The 23498-nt window shown below is 45.9% G+C and overlaps 1 protein-coding gene across 1 annotated transcript in view; it reads right to left on the reverse strand.

Moving 5' to 3' along the window:
* MAP6 (microtubule associated protein 6) overlaps window positions 1–23498 on the reverse strand; it is an 80210-nt gene that overhangs the window by 21954 nt on the left and 34758 nt on the right. The gene's annotated exons all lie outside the window — the stretch shown is intronic.

Below are 23498 nucleotides of genomic sequence, written 5' to 3' on the forward strand. Positions count from 1 at the left end.
AACAGCAGTAGTACCTCAGAGAAAGTGTGCAGGCTCCCAGCTCCCACTGCGTGATCATGGACAAGCAGTTCTAATCTTTGGGCCTCCTTTTCACACTATCTAAAATGAGGCTGAGAAAAAAAAAAGATAAAAAGCTAAGATCATGGCATCCGGTCCCATCACTTCATGGCAAATAGATGGGGAAACAGTGGAAACAGTGTCAGACTTTATTTTGGGGGGCTCCAAAATCACTGCAGATGGTGACTGCAGCCATGAAGTTAAAAGATACTTGCTCCTTGGAAGAAAAGCTGTGACAAACCTAGGCAGCATAGTAAAATCAGCCAGCAAAGGCCCGTCTAGTCAAGGCTATGGTTTTTCCAGTGGTCATGTACGGATGTGAGAGTTGGACCGTAAAGAGAGCTGAGTGTCGGAGAATTGATGCTTTTTAACTGTGGTGTTGGAGGAGACTCTTGAGAGTCTCTTGGACTGCAAGGAGATCCAGCCAGTCCATCCTAAAGGAAATCAGTCCTGAATATTCATTGGAAAGACTGATGTTGAAGCTGACACTTCAATACTTTGGCCACCTGATATGAAGAACTGACTCACTGGAAAAGCCCCTGATGCTGGGAAAGATTGAAGGCAGGAGGAGAAGGGGATAACAGAGGATGAGAGGGTTGGACGGTGTCCAAACTTGATGGACATGAGTTTGAGCAAGCTCCAGGAGTTGGTAATGGACAGGGAAGCCTGGTGTGCTGCAGTCCATGGGGTGGCAAAGAGTTCAACATGACTGAGTGACTGAACTGAACTGAAAATGAGGCTGAAGACTCAATCTTCAGTAACTTATGAGTTCAGCATATACGACCCAATGCTGCTGTGTGTGAGGTGAGAGAGTTGTGACTGTTACATGGACGGTGTACCCAGTAGGTTGTGGCCAAACAAAAAATGCCAGTTCTGTTCCTTCCTTTGTTGTGATGAAGACATTTTGTAAACCTGAATCCTTAAAGTTTATTCCTCCCTGTGATAGCAGAGGGCTTGATTTTTGTGTGCTGTCTGAAACTTAACAATCTCAATCACTTTAGATGAAAATCCTTATGAAATGTCTAAATGCCTATCATAAGTGAAATGTACGGAACACAGCTGGATGTCACCATGAGGACTTGTGTTAGGATATATGATGTACAGGAGAATCTTGGTGGGATTGGTGTAAATGGCTGTTGGTTCTTACCCCCAGTGATCCCCATCTGCTGCTTTTTACGGTCAGTGTGTCAGGCTGCTTGCTCACAGCACTCTCTCTCCTGGTTTCTGATCTGTTACAGGACTGGAGAGGAGATGGTGACAATGTTCAAATCAGGGTGAAATTAATATCACTGCTGATGGAGGCCACCGGGTCTGTCCTGTTTGTTGAGTGCAAGACATCGAGTGCCTAAGCTCTGTGGCTCTGAGGTTTTTATCAGGTTTCCCTTCATCTGGGGGTGTGAGAAGCTGGGGGAGAGGAAGAGCCAGTGTACGACTATCTGTCGAGTTAGGTTCTCCAGTGCCCTCTCTCATCCTCATGGTAACTCCCTCCTTCGGGGCTCAGACATGAGTGCCACCAACAAGAGGCCCCAGGGGACAGTAGAGAGAGTGCTCAGACTGCGATGGAGACACACGAATTCTATCCCTCACTCTACCTCTAGGTAGCTGCGGAGCAGGTTTCTCCCCTCCCTGAGTCTTAGTTTCCTCATTTGTCTGAAAAAAAAGGCTGACCAGATGATTTCTTTATAGTATCCTTCAGGCTCTGAGGCTCTCTGAGTTGATACAGCTGGTTTGGCAACACTGAGCTGGTCATTTGAGCTCCCGAGGGGCACAGGCTCACGTGTGAACAGAGAGACTACAGTTTCTTAAGAGACCTTCCCCAAGCTTCAGGCTCACCTTTCCAGTGCAGCTGGGACCTCCACCTAGATGCCCCCACCAACTCAAACTCAGTGTCCCTCAAAGCAAATCATTCTGTCTCCCCTGCCAAGTCATCTTTTCTTCTTGGATTCCCTCGCTGCTCCTTCTCACTCACTCACCCACCATTCATTCATTCATTCATTAAACATGTACTGAGTGCTTAGGTCTGCTTAGGATGCTGAGCTCAAGGCGTGGGAGTGGGAGGGATGGGAGGACAATAAGGGAGGCTTCGTGTAGGAGAAGGGTCTGGGAGCACAGGGGAGGAGCTCCTGGGCCAGGTTGGGAATTGAAGGACAGGTTCTGGAGGGCATCACAGAGGTTGGTGGGAGCTGACCAAGAGAAGGGGTGGGTTCCAGGTAGGATGAGGAGCACACAAAGAGGCGCAGCCCCCCAGGGGGATGCGTGGGAAGCTGAGGTGACAGGGCTGAAACCTGGTGGGGACATGAGAGGCTGGTAGGTCATGAAGTTCCTGCCAGTCTGGCCGAGGGGATGGTCTGGACTGTAACAGGGAGATGCCAAACGAGTTCAAGGTGAATGTGGCCAGATTCCTTTTGGGGAAGAGAACTTTGGAAGCGGTGTGAATGGGGACAGAGTGGAGGGGTGGGGCTGGAGGCCAAGAGAGCTGTGCAGGGAGCTGGGAGGAAAGCAGAGGCCTGAATTGGGAAGGTGGGGGATAGGCTCGGAACACAGCGCCGAGGGGATGGGCAGGACTTGAACTCCATTGAGCTGGGGGAGGCCAGGCTCAGAGAGAGATTTGGGGGTTTGTGGGATGGGATGAGGAGATATTACCTATGAGCCAGGGAACCTTGGAAGAGAGGGGATTTAGGAGGAGGGTTGAGACCCTCCTGATTCTGTTAACGACAACACCTACTTAGCTTCTAGAGAGCTTTTTGGTTCTCTCCTCTTCCCTGCAGCTGCTACTGCTGCTAAGTCGCTTCAGTCGTGTCCAACTCTGTGCGACCCCATAGACGGCAGCCTACCAGGCTCCCCCGTCCCTGGGATTCTCCAGGCAAGAACACTGGAGTGGGTTGCCATTTCCTTCTCCACTCCTCTTCCCTACACCTCTGTAGACTCAACCCATTACCACAACCTGACTTCTGAGCCATTCTGCCTCCACAACAGGCCCAGCTCTGGCTCGGGTTGTAGCTGGGTCTCTGATCACTATTACCTGCCTCAGGTGCCAGGCCCTCCCTCCTTCCTTCCACCCTCAGTTCCAAAGCCCTGATACTTGGCCCAGGTCTCCCAGTAGCCAAAGCAATAAGAACCTGGCTCCTGAAATATGATGGCAGAAACCTGGGTTCTCTGCTCCCATCTCTGCCTGCTTGCTACAGAATGAGGGTTGAGGTAGGTATACACCGGCCCTATGCACTGTTTCTGGGTCATCTCTCCTAGGCCGGGCTTCACAGCTTTCTCTCTGCAGTGGCTGGCAAAGGTCTCACTGTGAGCATTATCAATGGGACGTGTCCTTGAGCGGACAGCTCAGTAACCCTGGTCTTGAACAACTTCGGTGCATCATCTCTATGTGGGATGTGTTAATGAGTCTCATAATAAGTTCACCACAGTTACGACAGGCTGTTAGGTTTAAACCCAAATTTTATTACCTAGAACTTTCTTCGAATGCTTCACAAAGCCTTCCCCAGCCACATGGAATAACTAATCATATGTCATAAAAAAAGAATTACGTACCATTCATTTGTTACCTCTTATAAGCTGGAAGATTGTTTTTGTATATTTTCTATAATCCTTACAATGACTTTGAAAGGAGGTAGTATTATTTTTCCTTTTATGAAAGAGGGTCACCAAGGCTCAGAGAGGTTAAGTGGCTTGCATAAGGCCACACAGCTGGCAAACAGCAGAGTTGATTCTCAGGCCAGGTCAGTTGGGCCCCACAGCCCACCTCCTTCCCACTGTACTTGGAGAATGTGCTGGAGCTGCAGTGTGCCCGAGGCCCCTGCCTGGGTAGGGTTGGGCCTGCTGTCTGCAACGCCCTGGAGGCTTTATATGATGCAGACTGGACAGAGAATACCTGTGCTCCTCTGGCCCTCAGATGCTCCACCCAGAGCAGTGTGGGCCACACTCCCAGGTCAGTCACATCTAGTGTCTCTGGCCGTGAGTTTCATGGTCCCCTGTCAACATCAATTCCCCTTTCTGTGCAGCTAGATTCCCGCGTGTTCATTCAGTCATTCGTTTGGCATTTGCCAGACTCCAGCCATGACTTGGCACGCGGCCCACAGAGAGGAGGAAGCCAAGGTAGAGGTCTCTACAGTTAGTGAGTCAGGGTTTGTCCATGTGGGATCCCAAGAAAAATCAGAATGAAGCAAATGGGACAGAGTCCAGAAGGAGAGAGGGGAAAAGATGCTCTGTTCTAAGGGGTCAGGTGGGGAAGGGGCACTGAAAGATGCGGATGGAGAAGTGGGTGGGGGGAATCGGGCAGCAGTGAGGTGTGTGGGACAGGTTCAGAGGGCAGGTGACACGCTCAGGGAGTGGGCGGCTGGGGCTCTTGGAGGGACGGCAAGGTGATTGAGTGGGCAGGAGCTGGGAGCAGGCTCCAGAGCCTGGAATGCCACATCAGGATGCTTGTTCGAGGCCTGGGGAGCCACTGAACACTGCTGAGTGAGCTGACTCATGGTTCCTATTCCTCCACTGATAGTATCACCTCCTTGTGGACCGTCCCAGTTTTATTCTTCAAGGCCCAGTTCAGGGCTCTCCTCTTCCGGGAACCCCCTCCTGGATTTCTCAGTCCAAAGTCTCCCAGTTCTTGGCTCCTGGGCCCTCTACTGTACTGTCTGACTCTCATGATGCTTTAATTCTTTCATGATTCTATTTGTCTCTCTTGGGAGATAAGATACTTAAGAGAAAACTCAGAACAGAACTCTCCTTCAAGTCCGGTCCCATTTGCATGGCTGTAGAGCCATATTCTTTACCTTTTCCTATGGCAGACTGCAGGTTAGCGGTCTGGCTGCGTGAGGACCCCAGTCCCCACCTCCCTGCCAGGGCCCTTCCCTCACCCTGGGCCATCATTCAGAGCCATACTCCATGTCTTTCCTATATTCTTCATTAAGACTGAAGGGTTTGGCATTCAGTAGGCATTTACTAGAAACAGCTGTTAGTGGAGTTCCTTTCTGGTCAGCTCCTGGCCCTCCTCTGAGCCCCTCCTGTCCACCCAAATGGGGCAGTGCTTGCTCCTTGGAGACAAGAGAACATCGGAGACTTCGATCTAGTGTCCATCATGCTGAAATGATGATGGCCTCACCAGCGTGGCTCCTGCCCTCACCAGAGGCCCTTTGTACCAGGTACCAAGCTCTGTTACCTGTGTTTCCCTGCTGCCCTGCAAAGCACAGCAAAACATCCAAGAAGTATTTGGAGGATCAAAGAAAATCAAGTGTTCTGTTCTACTGCAGAGACTTGTGAAGGCTGCTTATATGTAGGGCTTCTATTATTACTTAAAGCGTTAGTTGCTCGGTTGTGTCGGACTTTGTGATCCCATGGATTGTATCCTGCCAGGATCCTCTGTCCGTCGGATTTTCCAGGCAAGAATACTGGAGTAGGTTGCCATTTCCTTCCCCAGGGGATCTTCCCAACCCAGGGAATGAACCTGGGTCTCCCGCATTGCAGGCAGATTATTGCTTAAACCACCTCCCCTAAAACCCATGAACTGCAGGTCTTAAGTCCTTGTTGGGAAGTTTCCCTTCCTAGGGTGAACATGTGAAGTCACCCAGCTTGCATAGACTCCATCCTCCCTAGATGGATGGGAGGCACCCAGCACCCTGCTGAGTGCCCTGATAGGAAAGGGGCTGACTGGGGGCAGCGGGAGCAGCCGAGACTCAAGGCAGGTAAGGAGAAGGCTTAACAAACACTTGCCCAACACCTACTTGTTAGAAGGCTGAGCCCTTTAAGCATCTAATCCTGCTTTAGCTTGTGAACACCCTGAGCAGTCACTGTTATTCACCCCATGCCGAATATGAGGAACTGAGCACACAACAAAGGGAAGGAACGCCAAGTCAGTAGAAGCTGGTGTGCGGTGAGGCAGTTACTGGACCGCAGTCTGCCTGACTCAAAGGCCTTCTTGTGTCTGCTTCCCTGCACTTGGGGATGGGTGTGTAACCCACTTCTAGCTCCTGGCAGTAAACACAAGAGAGCACTGCTCTTCAGGCCATCTGGTGCGCACTGCAGCAAGGCTCTGGGTAAACTTGGAGGGCGTTCCCCCCCATCTGCAGGCTGCTGCCCTGGCCTCCTGGAGTTGTTCCTCATCCACAGTGTTTCCTGTATCAGGATTAAGGAAGTCACGGGGACAGGATGATCCAACCGCGTTGCCAAGGGCCCCCTGTGCCTGCCATAGCAGACCCCCAGATGGACCCCATTACAGGAGGGTCAGTGCATGCCTGATGTGCTAATAATCCTTGAAGGGGCAGAGAGGGTTTGGGACTGTGATGTCTCTGTGGTGGGTCAGCTGCACAGAGAAGTGGCTCCACTTCTGTGTTCAGATCTGGGCTTAAGGACTCCTTAAAGGACTCTGCTGATGGCTCCATGTGCTAGGAAAACCTATGGAGAAAGCCTTGGCTGGTCCCCAGGCTCTAGCCAGGGATGTGTGCTGTCTCAGGGGGACTCAGTGGACAAGATTTTCCTGACTTGCTCCCTCATGACCTTTAAATCCCAGCCCGGTCATGTCCAGAGTGGCTGCTGAAGCAGGGCTTTTAGATCGTGCTAACGATGAGATGGCTGGATGGCATCACTGACTCGATGGATGCGAGTCTGAGTGAACTCTGGGAGTTGGTGATGGACAGGGAGGCCTGGCATGCTGCGATTCATGGGGTCACAAAGAGTTGGACACGACTGAGCGACTGAAATGAACGGAACTGAACTGAACCAGGTGAAGTTTTTAAAGGGGTCACCAGACACCCTACCTTCACCTTCTTCTGTCCAGCCCCTCTGCCCACCTCATCTGGGCCCTCAGCACCTCTTCTCTCTCCCTGGACCTAGCATCGGCATCCTGGTCCCTGTCTCCTCATTCTGACCCACATGAGACATGCTGCAGGGTAAACCTGACTCCAGCTCAGCTGTGGGCACACTGCTCCCCTCTGGAAACACCTTAGCTGTCCCCAGGGTCCTGAAGGACCAAGTTCCCAGCTGAGGGCCCTTCTGACTGCCACACGTCATGATTTCTCAGGATGATATGCAGGGCCCTATGATGTGGCTGAGGTGACCCTTCCAGCTTCCTTTATCTTCATCTGCTCCATCACTGAGTGAGCGTTTTCTGCATGCCAGGCACCTTGTAATGCCCTTAGACTGCGCTGTCCTATGCAGTCCTCATAGGGACCCTGTGCCTGGGAGGACGCCATGGCCCCATATCCCCAGACACAGACTGTGCTCTTCTGCCATGCTGTTCCCCTTCCTGGCACACTATTCCCTCCACACCTCCAGTCGCTGAAGCACCGCATGACCTTCCGTGCCAGGCTCCAGTGTGCTCCCCTCTAGGGAGTTCCCAGGTTCACTGCCGAATCCAGCCTGCCTCCTCTGACCTTCACCTCTTGGTAGCGCTCACTGTGCTCCAGCTTGTCCTAGGCTCCCTGTGGAGACATCTTCCTTCCCTCCCAGACTGTGCCTCTGCTGAACGTCAGGACTGTCTCCCCATCTGTGTGTAACCCTCACTGTGCCCTGGAAAGGGATTCAGAATGCCACCCCCATCTCACCCCTGTGAACAGCTGAACACGAAGTCCCTGGGTTGCCCCCGCTAGGGAGGGGAGATAAAGTTGCTACACAAGCATCTCATGGCCTCTATACCACTTCTCACAGTATGTCCACAAATTCCTCCACACTCTTAGTTAGTATCAGTGTTAGTATCAGTCGTTCAGTCATGTCCAACTCTTGGTGACCCTATGGACTGTAGACTCCTCTGTCCATGGAATTCTCCAGGCAAGAATACTGGAGTGGGTTGCCAGTCCCTTCTCCAGGGGCTCTTCCCAACCCAGGGATCGAACCCAGGGTTCCTGCATTGCTTGGGTTGTGAGAACCTGAAGGAGAACATTTTGCAGCCTTCACTAGAGGTAGGAAAGCCTCCGATGCAGCAAAGTTGGTTAAGAAATGACGTGCCTCGGGGCATGGTCACAAGCAGAAATAAAGAAACTCAGGCACTCGCGGGAGAAAATGATGCCTCAGTGCACACAGCACATGCAGGGCTCAGGGAAGCACAGGTAGGGAGGTCAGGGAGGTGGGAACAAGCGCAGAAACCAGAGGAGAACAGAGATGGTGGTTCCGTGGCAAGAGTGCAGGCTCTAGAATTAAATAAACTGGGGTGCCATCTCGGCACTCTCCATCAGTCTCTCATCTGCTCTGCAGCTTAGTGAGCTCATCTGGAAACTCTTGGACAGGGCCTGTTTCACAGGGTTGATGAGGGTTTATATGAGAATGCCTTAGTTGTAGAAGGCCTGAACATCAGAATTACCAAATCTATGGTGGATAATTATATATTAATGTATTTGGTTTTCATTAGACAGTCACGTGTTCAAGAAAAATGATGGCACGTCTTCTCCATTCCAGTCACGGAGCTGGAAACACAGTGTGAAAGCCAGATGCTGCTTCTGCCTCACTGACCTTGCAGTCAGTGGGGAGGTCTAAACAATTACACAGACATCAAACATCCGTCAAGGCTATTGTTTTCTTCTGACCACTGCAGTCAACGTTCCAGTGCCCGAAATGCACAAAATGTGGACAGAAGCTCCCAGTGGCGATTTCGTTTTGTTTCAAATGATTCATTCTGAATGCATTTCATGTTAAACTCAAACAAAGTGGCATTCAACGAATGCCTGATTAATTGAATCTCCAATACTGAGGATCCACTATAAGCAGATGTTCACTTCTTTAGGCCTTGTCCCACTTAAGCACATTTTCCTGCAGTGATTCAAGGGGAGATATTGAAAGAGCAATTACAGAGGGAGAGATGGAAGACAGGCGGGAGCTGGGTGATTGATGAAGCCAGGTCCCAAATGAGGAAGGGGGAGGGAAGGCGTCTGGGGAATGCAGGGAGGATCTGGCCTTGCGGAGACATTGTACAAGAAGAGAATAGAGGCTAGCCCTTCGTTTCTCATGTGGAAAAGCCTGACGTTTACAAGAAACAATGGAAGAGAATTATAGAAGGACAGTTTTATAGCTGCGAAGAATATCTACATGCATTAATCGGTATAAACCACTTCTTAGCAGAAGTGAAGGCAGAATAATAGATTATTGCCAACTACAATCAGATATAAATTCTACTTCTCTGCCCATAAGCTCAGATTTATTTATTATGTGTCCTAAGTCCTTGGGAAAGAGAATTCTTTCTCCATTCTCTTGACAACGGAATTCTCAACAACATTCCTCGACTGCTTTATGAGGAAAGAAAACCACACTTTACAATCTTAATGGTTTCAAATCTTCTTGTGGATGCGCATCAGTGATTTGTGTTGTCATGGAAACACTGTCTTCGTTCAAAAATCACGGCTACGCTTGTTATATTAAAGTGTTCTAGAAGGGAAGCGGGCTCCTTCTTGAACTCTGACAGAGGCAGAGAGTGATGTCAGTTGCCAAGCTATTGTCAGGAGTTGGTTAAAGAACGCAGGATTTGTAGATAAAAAGAAATGAACATCCCTGAGCCTAGAGGGTGGCAGGAGGCTTAGAAGTTCTCTTCTTCCAGAGGGGAGTGGATGGTTGCTTCTTCCAGTCAGAGATGTCTGGGTCAAGAGAGGAGTGTCATGATCTATGCAGGTATATGTGCTTCATGCATCTTTCCATTTCTTTTGTGTGAAAGGAAGAAAAGGGACTCTTATGGAGAATGCCAACATTCTAATCATTTAAGACTGCTCTTCTTACCCATTAAGATCTGGTATGCATGTGCAACACTGTGTACGATGGCTTTCTAAAGCAAGGAAAGCACACACTGGGCAAAAAATAAATTGTCAGTATGTAAAGTTGGAAGCTAATCTAATGTGAACAAAGAATGAAAGGAAAAGAATCCTCCTTTCTCTTACATGGAAATATCTGTCATGGACATCAGTTGGCAAAGACAAGTGTCGGGACGTGCGTCCCCTCGATAGGTAAATGGCTCATTCTGCAGGTCACTGCCATCTCGGTCTGTCATGGGCTGAGTGGGGCTCACAGGCCCCTGTGCGCCTGGGAAACAGTGCCTCACATAGAGAAAGACACGTGCATGAACTGTATATAATCACGAGTTGTTCAGTCGCTAAGTCCTGTCTGACTCTCTTGCAATCCCATGGACTGTAGACCGCCAGTCTTCTCTCCCCACAGAAATTTCCCAGGCAAGAATACTAGAATGGGTTGCCATTTCCTTCTCCAGGGGATCCTCCCAACCCAGGGATCAAGCCCGCGTCTCCTGCATTGGCAGGTGGATTCCTTACCGCTGAGCTACCAGGGAAGCCCATAATTTAGAATACAGATAGATAAAAGTGAAAACTGCTCGAACTAGGAGTCAAACATTTGTTTCTATACAAATTCAGATTGCAGTATCTATGCTAGGAACTGTAGGGAAGAAAAAGGGTGCAAAATTAGAAACTTACAGTTGGCAGAGTGAGAAAGCTTGGTGGTGAAGGTAAGTACACACACAAATACGCCTCATGCAAAAAAGAATAAGAGCTAGATGAGAGGCTGTGAGAAAATCACAGTTAACTCCCTCCTCGATCCCTCAGTCCCATGTTTGCATTATTATCCTGATTCATTGGTTGCAGAAATGCAGGGGTAGTTGTGCTGCAAGATCACAGTTGTCCGGTTGAGGCTGCTCTCTTCTGGATGGTTGTGTCCCCAAGGACCCATGTCTATTCCTAGCAGAAAGATGGTTCCTAGGACAGGAAATGGGAACCCTTAGAGTTGACCCAAAGCGGGGGAAAGAGTGCTGCCTCCTTCTGGGTAAACCTAGAATTCTGGGAGAACATTCCCATGAGATGATCTATAAAAAGTAGTTGATACACATTGTACGATATACCTACTGAAGTGCCTAATAAATATGTTTCCTCATTCTTTGTTTTGTGTATAGGAGGGATTTGTAAATCTTTTTAAATAAATAAAGCTGATGCTGAAGATATCATTTTATGACTTTTTGAGATCTATGCTATTTACTCTTTAAAGTATAGCTCCATTATAAGGAAATACTAAGGACAACTTTATGTCAATAAACTTGACAATATAGATGGAATGGACAAGTTCTGAGAAAGATGCAAATCACAAAAACTGACTCAAAAAGAAATAGTAAATCTAAATAAATGTATTTCAAGTAAAGAAACTGAATTGGTAATTTTAAATCTTTCCACAAAGAAAATCCAAATGCCTGATGATTTTTCTATCAAACATTAGAATTAAAATTCACATTGTTGAATTCTATCAAACATTAAGGAAAAAATAAATACCCATCCTAACAATCTTTTTTAAAAATAGAGGAAGAGAGAACACTTCCCAACTCATTTTAAGATGGGTGAAATCAGGTATTACCCTGATACCAACCCAGTGAAACACATTATAAGAAAACTACAGGCTAACATTACTCTTGAATATAGATATTAAAACCTTAACAAAAGATTATCAAATCAAACCCAGTAATATATAAAAAAAAGTTAAAGCAGCATTAACAAGCGAGATTTATCCCAGGAATGCAAGTTTGGTTTAACATACAAAAAAAAATTATGTAATACGCATTTTCATAGAATAAAGAACAGAAATCATACGATCATTTTTAATAGATACAGAGAAAACACTAGACAAAATCTAACACCTTTTCATGATTAAAAAACTCGGTAAACTAGGACTAGAAGGAAATTTCCTCAGCCTAATAAAGGACATCTACAGACACACTACAACTACCATCGTACTCAACGGTGAAAGACTTAATGCTTTCCCCCTAAGATCTAGAGTAAGATAAGGCTGTCCACTGCCATTATTTTTATTCAACATTACAGTGGAGTCAATAGCCAGAATAATAAAAAAGATAAAGAAATTAAAGGCATACAGATTAGAAAAGAAGTAAAACTATCACTATTTGCACATAACATTAACTTGCATTTAGAAAATCCCCAGAAAACCAGAAAAAGTTCCAGAACAAATGAATGAGTGTAGCAGGGTTACTGGATACACACTCAATATACAAAAATTAACTACTTCCTACAGACTCGTCACAGACATAAGAAAATAAAAAATTTTAAAACTTCATCCGCAGCAACATCAGAAAGAATAAAATACTCTGGAACAAATTCAACAAAAGAAGTGCAATGCCTGAACACTGAACACTACATAATATTGCCGAGAGAAATTGAAGACCTAAACAAACGAAGACCTACACAACATTCTTAAATTGGAAGATTCAATATGGCTAAGATGGCATTCTAGAAATTGATCTATAAATTCAAAGCAAATCTTATTAAGATCCCAGCAAGACTTTTTGTGGAAAATGACAATCTGATTTTAAAATTGATGTAAAAATACTGGAGACCTAGAATTTATATAAATTTTTGAGAAAGAGAAACAAAGTGAGTATTGCTATTTCCTTATTTTAAAACTTAGTATGAAGCAACAGTAATCAAGTGTGCTTCTGGCATAAAGATGGACACATAGATCCATGAACAAAATAGAGTTCAGAAATTGATCTTTGTATACAGTAATGTGTTGAAGTTGACCTATCTTAACTTACAGAGCTGACGATCAAATTTTCAGAAATTTGGTGACCTGACTTAAATTTTTGGTAGCTTGACATTAGCTATGTGAATGTATTCACACTAGGAAATTGGCCAGTACTACAAATTAAGCCCTTTCTTTTCCCCAGGGAGTTAGTTGTTAAACATTTATCATCATACTACTATTCATAAATTTGTTTTTGACAAAGGTGCTAAGATAAATCAATGGAGGAGAAGATAAATGGTTCCAGGAAAACTGGGTGTCCATATGGAAAGAAAATTAACCTCAGTCATTGCCTTATACTACATACAAAAATTAATTAAAATGGAGCTAGATGAAATTCTAGATCAGTTTCTAGGATGCCACAGACCTAAACTAAAGGTAAACTCTAAAATGATACAACTTCATAAAGTAAACATGGAAGAAAATCTTGTGACTTTGGAGTAGACCAAGATTTCTTAGATATGATACAAAAACCAAAAAACAATAAAATATAAAAATGATAAATGCAGTTCATCAAAATTAAACATTTTTACTCTTCAAAAGACAAATCAGAGTCTGAGAGAAAATATTGCAAACATGTATCTGATTAAAAAAATCTGTATCTAGAATATATAAAGATCTCTTAAAACTTAATAGTAAAAAGACAGACAACCCAATTTTAAAATGGGAAACCTACTGATAGACACTTTACTAAAGAAGACATACAAATGGCAAATAAGTACATGAAAATTTGTTCAACACCACAATTTGTAGAGAAATACAAATTAAAGCCACAGTGAAAAGCCACTACACACTGGCTAAAATAAAGATCACTGACAACATTAAATTTTGGCAAGAATGAGGAGCAACTGGATCTTTCATACATTGCTGATGAGAATGTAAAATGGTACAGCTATTTTGGAAAAAATTTGTTTTTAAGTTAGCCACACACCATTGTGCTCATTCACTTTAGTCGTGTCCATCTCTTTGCAACCCTATGGGACGTAGCCTGCCAGGCTCCTCTGTCCATGGGATTTCCCAGGCAAGAATACTGGAGTGGGTTGCCATAGCTTCCTCCGTGTTATCCTCCTGACCTAGGGATCAAACCTATATCTCCTGTGGCTCCTGCCTTGCAAGCAGGTTCTTGACCGCTGAGCCACCAGGGAAGCCACACAGCATATGGCCTAGCAATTCTAAGTTCCAAAGAGAAATACACTGCAAACAACAGACACAGAAGTGTTAATAACAGTATTACTCATGGGAGCCAAAAAAGCTGGAAACAACCCACATAAATATTGAACAACTAATAAATGAATAAAGAAAATGGTAAATCCACACCAGGGAACAATACTCAGCAACAATAAGGAATGAACCAATATGAATGAAATCTCAAAAAATATCATGCTAAATGAAATGGCCAGACAGGAGACACAATGCATTGTTTGATTTTGTTTGTATAAAATTACTAGAAAAGACAAACTGTAGAAACAGAAAGATCAATGGTTGGCTAGCAGGAGGGCTGATGATATTCTAACACTGTTTGCTTGCCCTAATGCATAAACTCATTAAATCTCATCAAACTGGACTCTTAAACGGGGTAAATTATTTGTCATGTAAACCATACTTCAATAAAGCTGTTAAAACATCCAGCTGGATCATCCTCTTTCTTCACATCCCCGCTCATCTTGCAGAGCTGATTCCTGCCTCCTTTGGTGCCCTGGGACTTCTCTGTGCCAGCTTCTGTATCTGATTGCTCACAGCGGGCTCTTGGTTGTTTCCAAGACCATCTGGGAGGCTTGGGAGGACGATGGGGACTTCTAAGCCCTTTCTGTGACCCAGGTGCTTGGTTTGGAGGCTGGAACCTTTCATCATGCCCTCAACCAGTGCTGCTGAACAAGTAGTCATGTACTCTCATCTTTGATTTTTTTGTTGCTGTTTTGGTTGCACAGCATGTGGGATCTTAGTTCCCTGATCAGGGGTTGCACATGTGACCCTGCAGTGGAAGCATGGCGTCTTAACCATTGGACAGCCAGGGAGGTCCCTTGTCTTTACTTTTTTGATTGTAAAAGTAACATGTAGTTGTCCATTTTCCTTTTTCCCATTAATTGGTAAGAATCTCTGTAAGTGTTAGAAATAAAAATATGACATAATATTTCTCTGCCACTGTGTTCCCCAGTTTGTCTTTTGCCTACATCTCTAAGGCTCTATCTATGTCTATGCAAATCCCAGTGGCCTGCCATGGCCTCCTGTTGGGACTAGAGCCCTCCTGCTTGGGGCCTCAGGGTGTTTGGATGAGTCCATGAGAGACCCCAGTGTTCTACAGCAGTCTCCTGAGCATCACTGGAAAGCTGTATACATAAGGCCTGAGAAAGGACAAGAGTCAGTGTGGCTTCCTCGCTTGTGGTTACATCCATACATAAGCTTTAAATTTGCACAGGGCCTAATCTATAAATTTTTTCCTTTATCCTTTTACTCTTGAGGTTATGCTTTAAAAGTCCTCTATGTCAAAATCATATAAATATTTATAACTTTGCCTTTGTACATTTATGTATTTATTTTTCTTTAAATCCTGAGCCATTGGGAATATATTACTATTTTTACATAGACTGCCAAAACAGACAGAGTGTCACAGTACCCACTATTGGCAAGGATGTGGGGAAACTGTAGCCTTGTCCAGCACAACAGGGCTTCTCTGTAATCCCAGGGCCCAGCAGAGGGTCTGGAACATCACATGTGATCACTGCATATTTGCTGAATTTGTGAATTTAGTGAATGAAGTGAATGAAGCTTTAAAATTGCAATCCTTTGATCTCACAATTCCATTTCTAGGAGCTTGCCTTAAAGAAATAACTGGACAAGAAACTTTTTTTTTCATGTATCATAACACACTTGGTTATCATCATGTGTGAAGGCTGCAGATCATTGCTCTGTTTGGAAACAGGAATACATTCTTAGTCTGACAGTGGAGCATGGCTCCAGAAATTATTAAATGATATTGAGCATAACAGTATTAAACAGATGATCCCCATGATGCCATTTTTTTTGTGCATTTAATGCGTTCGTTTCTTGCTGCTAATGATTCATTGGAAATGATGCCACTTAAATTCTCCCTTCGACTGCCCACGCTCCACCCATCTGAGGTCAGAGGAGCCCTGAGATGCAGCAGTGAGAGGGCAGCCTGGCAGGAAATGGGTGGGTGGTCTGATGAGTGAATAAAGGACTTCGTTTACTCAGGCAGACTAACCTTGTATGGCTTCAATACCATTCTTTCTCTTTATGTTGTAAGTTTACTTCCAGGAAGTCTTTCAGCAACCTGCATGTCTGAGGAAGCAAGAGACCATCCTCAGAGGCATCAGAGGCTGAGAGAACGTGAGCCCATGTTCAGGCCACACAGTCTGGAGGGGCTTCTTCAAAAATGGGGTCCAGAATCTCTTCCTGAAGCCACCGTGTAGAGTGTGTCGCTTGCCTGGGTCAGAGGCCAGCATAACAATGATTTGCTGTGGCCAACGCCTTTAGAGGCCGGTTGCTAGGGGGATGGAGAAAATCTAGGGCTGCACTGCGTCTGTCTTTCTTGCTCTCTATTCCAGCGTGGGAGGAATTGACTTGTTCACTTTTCAACCTTCTGTGTAGTCTTTATGGCTGGAGGTCCCCCAAGTCCAAGACTGGGGCAAGAACTTACCTGGGCTACGTCTGTCCGGCAGAGCCAGATCTGAGCCCAGGTCTGTGCAATTCCACGTTTCAACCCCACAGGCTGCCCTGTGAAACCTGAAACACTCCCATTACTTTGTGTGTTGTACATGCCTGTCCTTACCTGGGATATATTATTCTTCCCCTTTTTTTGGCTGGAAAAACTGCTATGTCAAGATGCAATTCAAATACAGGCCCCTAATGAGGTTAGACATGAGCCTGTATAACACAGGGGCTGTTAGGAAAAGGTCTGTGTTTCTGACGCAGGCAAATGTTGGGCTGTGACTAGATCCTGCCTGACCCCTGGCCTCATCTCGATTGAGCAAACAGGATTGAACCCAGCACATCACACACAGCAGGCACCCAAACAATATTTCGAGTCCTGTTTCACGCCTCTGAACCTCTGCTAGCTCTTTTGTTCAACAGGCACCTGTGCAGTCTCAACGAGTAGCATGAAGTATGAACTTGACTTACAGGAACTTTCTTAGGGCAGGAGCCCCACCAATACTGGAAAGCACAGGCGAATGGCAGGGCCTGAGGAGGGCCAGTGCTCCAGAGTTGGAGGCCTCCCACCCCAAGGAATCTGAGGGGATTCAGAAGGTGAGTGGGGGTTTATAGAGAAGGGGAGGCACTGACATTTTTGGAAGCAGCATGGGAATTTCTTTCCCTCTTTGAGCTCTCCAGGGCTGTTGAGAGGAAGAAGATCCCATCCATAAACTCAGGAACACAGCCCGTACTTGGAGCTATCTCAGAAACATCCCCAGAAGCAGCTTGGAATGGCAGGTTCTAGCTGGGAAGGTCATGAGCTTTCAGCTGGGCAAACAAAGCCCTTCGGGGGAAGCAATTAATATTTCATAGGTAACTTCTTTCAGATCAGTGACCTGCCTTCTTCATCTAACACACTGGGCAGGTCATCACAGGGGTGACTGAGGGGGAGAGAAGAGAAGGAATGTGTTGGGCCAACAGTGAGCCATGTGTTTCACAAAAACAGGTGCTATGCGCGTGCTAAGTCATATCCGACTCTTTGTAACCCCATGGACTGTAGCCCACCGGCTCCTCTGTCCATGGGATTCTCCAGGCAAGAACACTGGAGTGGGTTGCCATGCCCTCCTCCAGGGGATCTTCCTGACCTGGGGATCGAACCTGCACCTCTTATGTCTTCTGCATTGGCAGGTAGGTTCTTTACCACCAGTATCACCTGGGAAGTCCCACTCTCACGTAAATCCCCACCTCAGCCCCATAGCACATCCTCTCTGCTGTCTTTGTCTCCTGACAAGCTGGCATCTTTCTCTCATTGGAGGTTCTTGAGGGAAGGGGCTGTGTTCCCAGAGCAAGTCCAGGGCCAGGCACAGAGCAGACATTCAGAAGAGGCTTGTCAGGTGAACCCGACTGCAGAAGAATCACAGAGGAGCAGCCCTGGACAGCCACGCTGAGACTCTCAGAGGCTCATATACAGCGCGGTGGAGCAACAAGGGAGAGGCGGCAGAAGACACTCGAGACTTCCGAGCAGGGGGTGATGTGATGATGTGGTCGCGAGGTACTTTGCTTGGGTGACTTGGGGCCAATTAGAGATGGGGGAGATGGAGAGACTGAAGACTGCACACTCACGTATGTTTTAGTAAATGATGATAGAATCACAAATTTAGTGTCAGCTCTGCTAACAAACCATTGACTTCCACACTGAGTACCTGCAGCAGTTATAAGATGGTTTTCCTCCGTTGAGGGCCTGTGCTGTGCCAGGTGCTTTGCACTCATTATTTAATCATTTAATCCTCAGCACTACCTTTCCAGATGGACATGATTCCTTTCCATTTTAAGGGTGAGGACAGGAAGCTCAGAAGAGTGAAGTGACTGTCTAAGGCCTCAGAGAGCCTGGGCGCCAGGCACCAGGGAGAGAGGCTAAGGCACTCCCTGTCTGTGAGGGCAGAGGAGAAAGATAGGCAGCCTTGAGACCTGTGGTGTGGGAGGTGCTGTAATCGACAAACACAGGGGAGACCAGAGCAGGGCTCTAACTGTTCTTAGAGGATGATGGACAGTCTCACTGTGACAGGTGATTGGAGAGATGCATTACTATTCTTTTCTTTTTTTTTTTTGGAGTGAAACCAGACCATGCAGAACCTAAAAAGGAACAACAAAAAGCAGAAGGAAAAGTATGAAGAGCATCACTGCATGAGATTCTAAAACCATTTTCAGGCTTATAATCATTTAACACAGAAGCTCCTGCGCGTGATTTCCTAACAATGGGATAAGAATGTCTTTCTGCTTCAGGAAACTCTGGGGCCATTAGCACAGTCTCAGGGACTCTGGGAGAAAGATGGTTGATAATCCAGCAGCAGATGGCTTGACATGGCCCACCACTCAATTAGGGTGCTGTGAGGGACAGTGTAAGAGATACATGAATTAGGGGTGGTGGGGGAGAGGGCACCTAGCGTGCTGTTGCGTGAGAGCCAACATCAAAAGGGGTCAGGGACTGAGACACCCCCAAATAGCAACTACTCTCTGCAAGCAGCCATGGCCGTATGCCCCCTGTGTGTTCATATGCATCAGTGTGTGTGTGCGTGAGCTCTGGCCAAGCAGTAAGAGGAGGAAGGATTGGCAACAAAAAGAAAATGAAAACGAGTGATCTTCCCACTTGGAGACCGATTTGCTTAGAGATTAATCACCATGATGGTGATCGCAGTGAAGGTGGCTCACTTTACAGAGAAACTTCTCGGTGCCAGGGGCTGTTGAGTCCATTCTGTGCATGCTCTCCTTTAAGCCTCGTGGAGGACTTACGAAGATCGCACCGTTATCATTCTCATTTCACAGATGAGGAAACAGGAGCTGAGGGTGTTAAGTACTGTGACCTTGGATGGCAATAAGAGGAGTTGCTGGAGGTAATCTATCAAGCGACTTCTAGGCTGAGATCTGTCGTGATAAGTGGGGGCCTCAAGGGAACCCCACACAGTGCCCACAGGAGAGTCCACCCCTGACACCTGCTGGTCCAGAGAGCACCGATCACCACGACCGTGCCTGTCCAGACTAGCACTCTCCTGGTTCTGTCTCTTGGCTCTTACTCCCTGAATACTGACCCCCAGCAGGGTAAATGCTGCAGGAGGGGAAGAGGACAGGCAGGGCAGAGTGGGGATACAAGCTCCAACACAGACCTTTGTTCTGCAGCAGGCAGAGCTGCAGGAGGGGAAAAGTCTTAACTTGAAATAGATGATATTTGACTACAATGTGGGACTGGACTTATTGACTGGAGGGCTTTTCATTCACTGAAATCTGCTGTACAAGTGATGGAACTTGCCCAGAATTTTGTGGCAGGGTAGGGGAAAAACATCTCACAGAAAAAATTTAAAGAGATAGTGGAGGCAAAAATAAAATCATCTTACTATTCTGTCCTATCTTACAAGTTACAATTAGCGAAAACCTACCGTGTGCTGGAAGCTTTCATAGTTGATTCACATACTTGATCTAGTTGAATCTCAAACCAATCCTTCAAGATAGAAGTTACTATTTCCTATTTCACACATTAGAACGTGAGGCTCAGAAAAGAAAAGTCCAAAGTCACAGAGCTGGCAGAGTGACTCAGACTCACAGGGACTCCACACCGGGATCTTTCTCCTGTATCCAGATGCTGTCAGATCAAACTGAGCAGAGGAAAATTGGGATGGGTGCTTCTTTGACGTTCTCAATCACCAGTACATTTATTCTCCATTAATTTTGCTCTCACTCAATAAGGACTTCACTACAAAGGATAAAAGGCTTTGGTCCATGCTGGATAGCACATGGAACTCTGCTCATTGTTATGTGGCAGCCTGGATGGGAGGGGAGTTTGGAGGAGAATGGATACATGTATATGTATGGCTAAGCCCCTTCTCTGTTCACCTGAAACTATCACAACCTTGTCAATCAGCTATAGCCCAATACAACATTTAAAAAAAATTGTAAAAAGGTGTTGGTCCAAATACTAAGTGACTCAAAGGGAGTCAAAGGGATTGGAAAGGAAACTGTTCATTCTGAAGATGCCGTCGCTTGACTGACAGTCAAAGGACTACCACAAGCGGCAGGAGCCATAACTAAATGAAACAACGAAAGAGCCTGGATCTGGATCTGAAATCAAGTTGGGAAACAAGGCTTAGCTCTTACTGGCAGGGGTGTGCTGGTGTTCTATAGAGCAAGCTCTAATTACAGGGCAGGAGGGGGTAGCAGGGGAGTGACGGCTGAGCGGGGAGAAGAGATGTCAGGGAGAGTAAGTCTGGCTGACACAGGAGCAAGAATTCTGATTCTTGCTCATAAGATAAACATTTTATTTTAATATCTTCTGTTAATACATTATAATTATCCACAGAAAGGAGCTTTCTAGAGAAAGGGAAAGACCAGGATCTAGCTTAGAAAGATGCTTGACAGAAACACAGGGCTGGATTCCGGTCTCTGTCTCTGTGCATGTGTGCACACTCGGCTGTGATAATAATCACCAGCAGTCGCCGTCATTGTCTTCATTGCAACTGATGTCTGTCTCATCTGCTCCCTGAAATCCGCTTGCCAGAGTCAGAGGACGAGCAGGTGACTCGGGCTCACACCTCCCACCTTCCTCAGTGAATCTCATGCCTTTACCTGATGTTGGTAGCAGGGAACACTGGCTTTATAGAATGAGTTGTGAAGTGCTCCTTCCTCTGCTATTTTGTGGATGAGTTTGTGGAGGATTGGTATTAATTCTTCTTGAGTATTTGGTAGAATTCACTAGTGTATGTATTGATTTATTTTTGGGAAACCCATTGCACTTAGCACAGAATTGATATTCATTAAAGGATACTGAGATACAGAGGAAAAACTAGTGGGGAGAGGGAGGAGGGAGGGGCCAAACTGGGGCAGAGGATTAAAAGGCACAAGCTACTATGTATAATGGAAGGAAGCTACAAGCTTATACTGTACAGCACAAGGGATACAGCCAATAATTTACAATAACTATGAATGGAGTGTAGTCTTTAAAAATCCAGTCTCACTACATTGTACACCTGGAACATATAACATTGTACATATAATATTAATATTGTTGCTATTTAGTTGCTAAGCAATGTCTGACTCTTTTGCAACTCAGTGGACTGTAGCCCTGCCAGTCTCCTCTGTTCATGGGATTTCCCAGGCAAGAATACTGGAGTGGATTGCCATTTCCTTCTCCAGGGGATCTTCCCGACCCGGGCATCAAACCCGGCTCTCCTGCATTGGCAGGGGCAGGTGGATTCTTTACCGCTGAGCCACCAGGTGGAGAAGGCAATGGCACCCCACTCCAGTACTCTTGCCTGGAAAATCCTATGGATGGAGGAGCCTGGAAGGCTGCAGTCCATGGGGTCGCTAAGAGTTGGATACGACTGAACGACTTCACTTTCACCTTTCACTTGCATGCATTGGAGAAGGAAATGGCAACCCACTCCAGTGTTCTTGCCGGGAGAATCCCAGGGACGGGGGAGCCTGGTGGGCTGCCGTCTATGGGGTCGCGCAGAGTCGGACACGACTGAAGTGACTTAGCAGCAGCAGAGCCACCAGGGAAGCCTACATATACTATTACAGCTCTATGAAAACTTTTTTTAACTTAAAAATGGATATTGAGGAAACAAATCTGTTTCTATAATTTTGTGTCTTATCTGATAAAACTTATTATAAATATTTTACTTAAACATGGGAGAGGCTACTTGCTATATCATAGAATATTACAGAAGTCCAGAACGGAGGCCACTTTCCCAACTATTTATACCAGAACTTGAATTTTTATAGTTGTGACCTACAATCACTCCTAAAAATAAATTCCCTCAAATTCCTCTGGCTGCCCAGAAATATTCACTTGATTCAGCCTGTACTGAGTTCCAGCTTCCTCCTTTTCTAAACTCATTCCCTGTTCACTGGAAGAATCCATAAATGCACTTCTAATACAAAATGCTTAGCTTAGAAAGTCTTCAAAAAAGGTGGTGATTTTCAGTGTTGCATTAATTAAGAGAATTTATCACCTTTCAAGAACAGCTGTCCTCCAAATTTGACTGGCAAACATCACCAGCGAATCTGTTATTAGTGAAAATTCCACTGCTTCTTTCCTTGGGGTAAAGTCTTGGAATCTGTATTTTACCAGGCTCCTTGGGGTGATTCGGATACAGTTGGTCAGAGATCTAATACAGAGCTGGTCAACGGTATTCTAACACAGTAGGTCTAGTACAGTTTTCAATCTGAGAAACATCACTTGAAAGTTACCATGATTGTATGGATGGCAAGTAATGAGTAAAGAAACAGTGTCTGGGAAGGGCCTCACACAGCCCAGGCTCAAGGCACATGCTGGAGCCAGTATGACTAGTTTAAGTATAACCTGAATGACCTCAAAGAGGGTTGCACTTGGGTGGAAAGTTAATTGTTATAGGCTTGTAGACCATATCCAGGTATTTTCGGTCACTCTTACACAATCTCCATTCATTCTCAACAATAGCAAGGCCTGGCCTATCAGAAAGAGCCTGGATCTGAATCCCAAACATGCCATTCATTAGCTGTGTACCCAAGAAAGACACCTGCCTTTTCTAAGCCTCAGTTTCCTCATCTGTAAAACAGTGGTAATACAATCTACCTTGTTCTCATAGTGTGATGATTTAACGGAATTCAGCAACAGTATTTTCTTACCTGCCTTTGCCCTTTGCTAACCCCCTTTCCTGCCCCTCCCCCAGACGGGAACATTTAGCACAGGGCTGTCAGGACACAGCACAGATGCACTTTCACAACTCTGACAATGGTTAGCAGTCGGGTGGCTCTCTCAGCTGAGAAAACTCAAACATGAAAAGGGGCAAAAAAGAGGCAGATTAAAAGGCTGGTGACTAGAAGATCACAGGCTTACTTCTGAACACAAACCTCAGCATGAGAGCAGTGAAACTCAAGTGAAGGAGAAAACACTTAAATCATGGGTGCTTTGATATATTTAGAGGGAGACAGGAAGGAATACCAAGGTCAGATCTAAAAGGAGATCAATGAGAAGTGATCATTTCTGCCACCCCAGGAGAGAGGCACTGAGTATCCAATTATGCTACTTAGATGGAATCATACAATTCCATCCCGTAAATACTACCTGCTGAGGCATTTCTGGCGTATTTTGCTGCAATGGACACCAAGTGTGTGAGTGAGTAAATGTCTAGGAATGGTGAAATTACTTCTGCAGGAATCGTATAGGCATTTTTACTTTAAATCAGCTAATCAACAGATACTCTGAAATTATGAGTCTCTTTTTGATTCCTTTTATACCCACTTCCTACTAG

Source organism: Budorcas taxicolor, chromosome 15 (assembly GCF_023091745.1).
Source record: "Budorcas taxicolor isolate Tak-1 chromosome 15, Takin1.1, whole genome shotgun sequence".
In the NCBI taxonomy this organism is placed as follows: Eukaryota; Metazoa; Chordata; class Mammalia; order Artiodactyla; family Bovidae; genus Budorcas; species Budorcas taxicolor.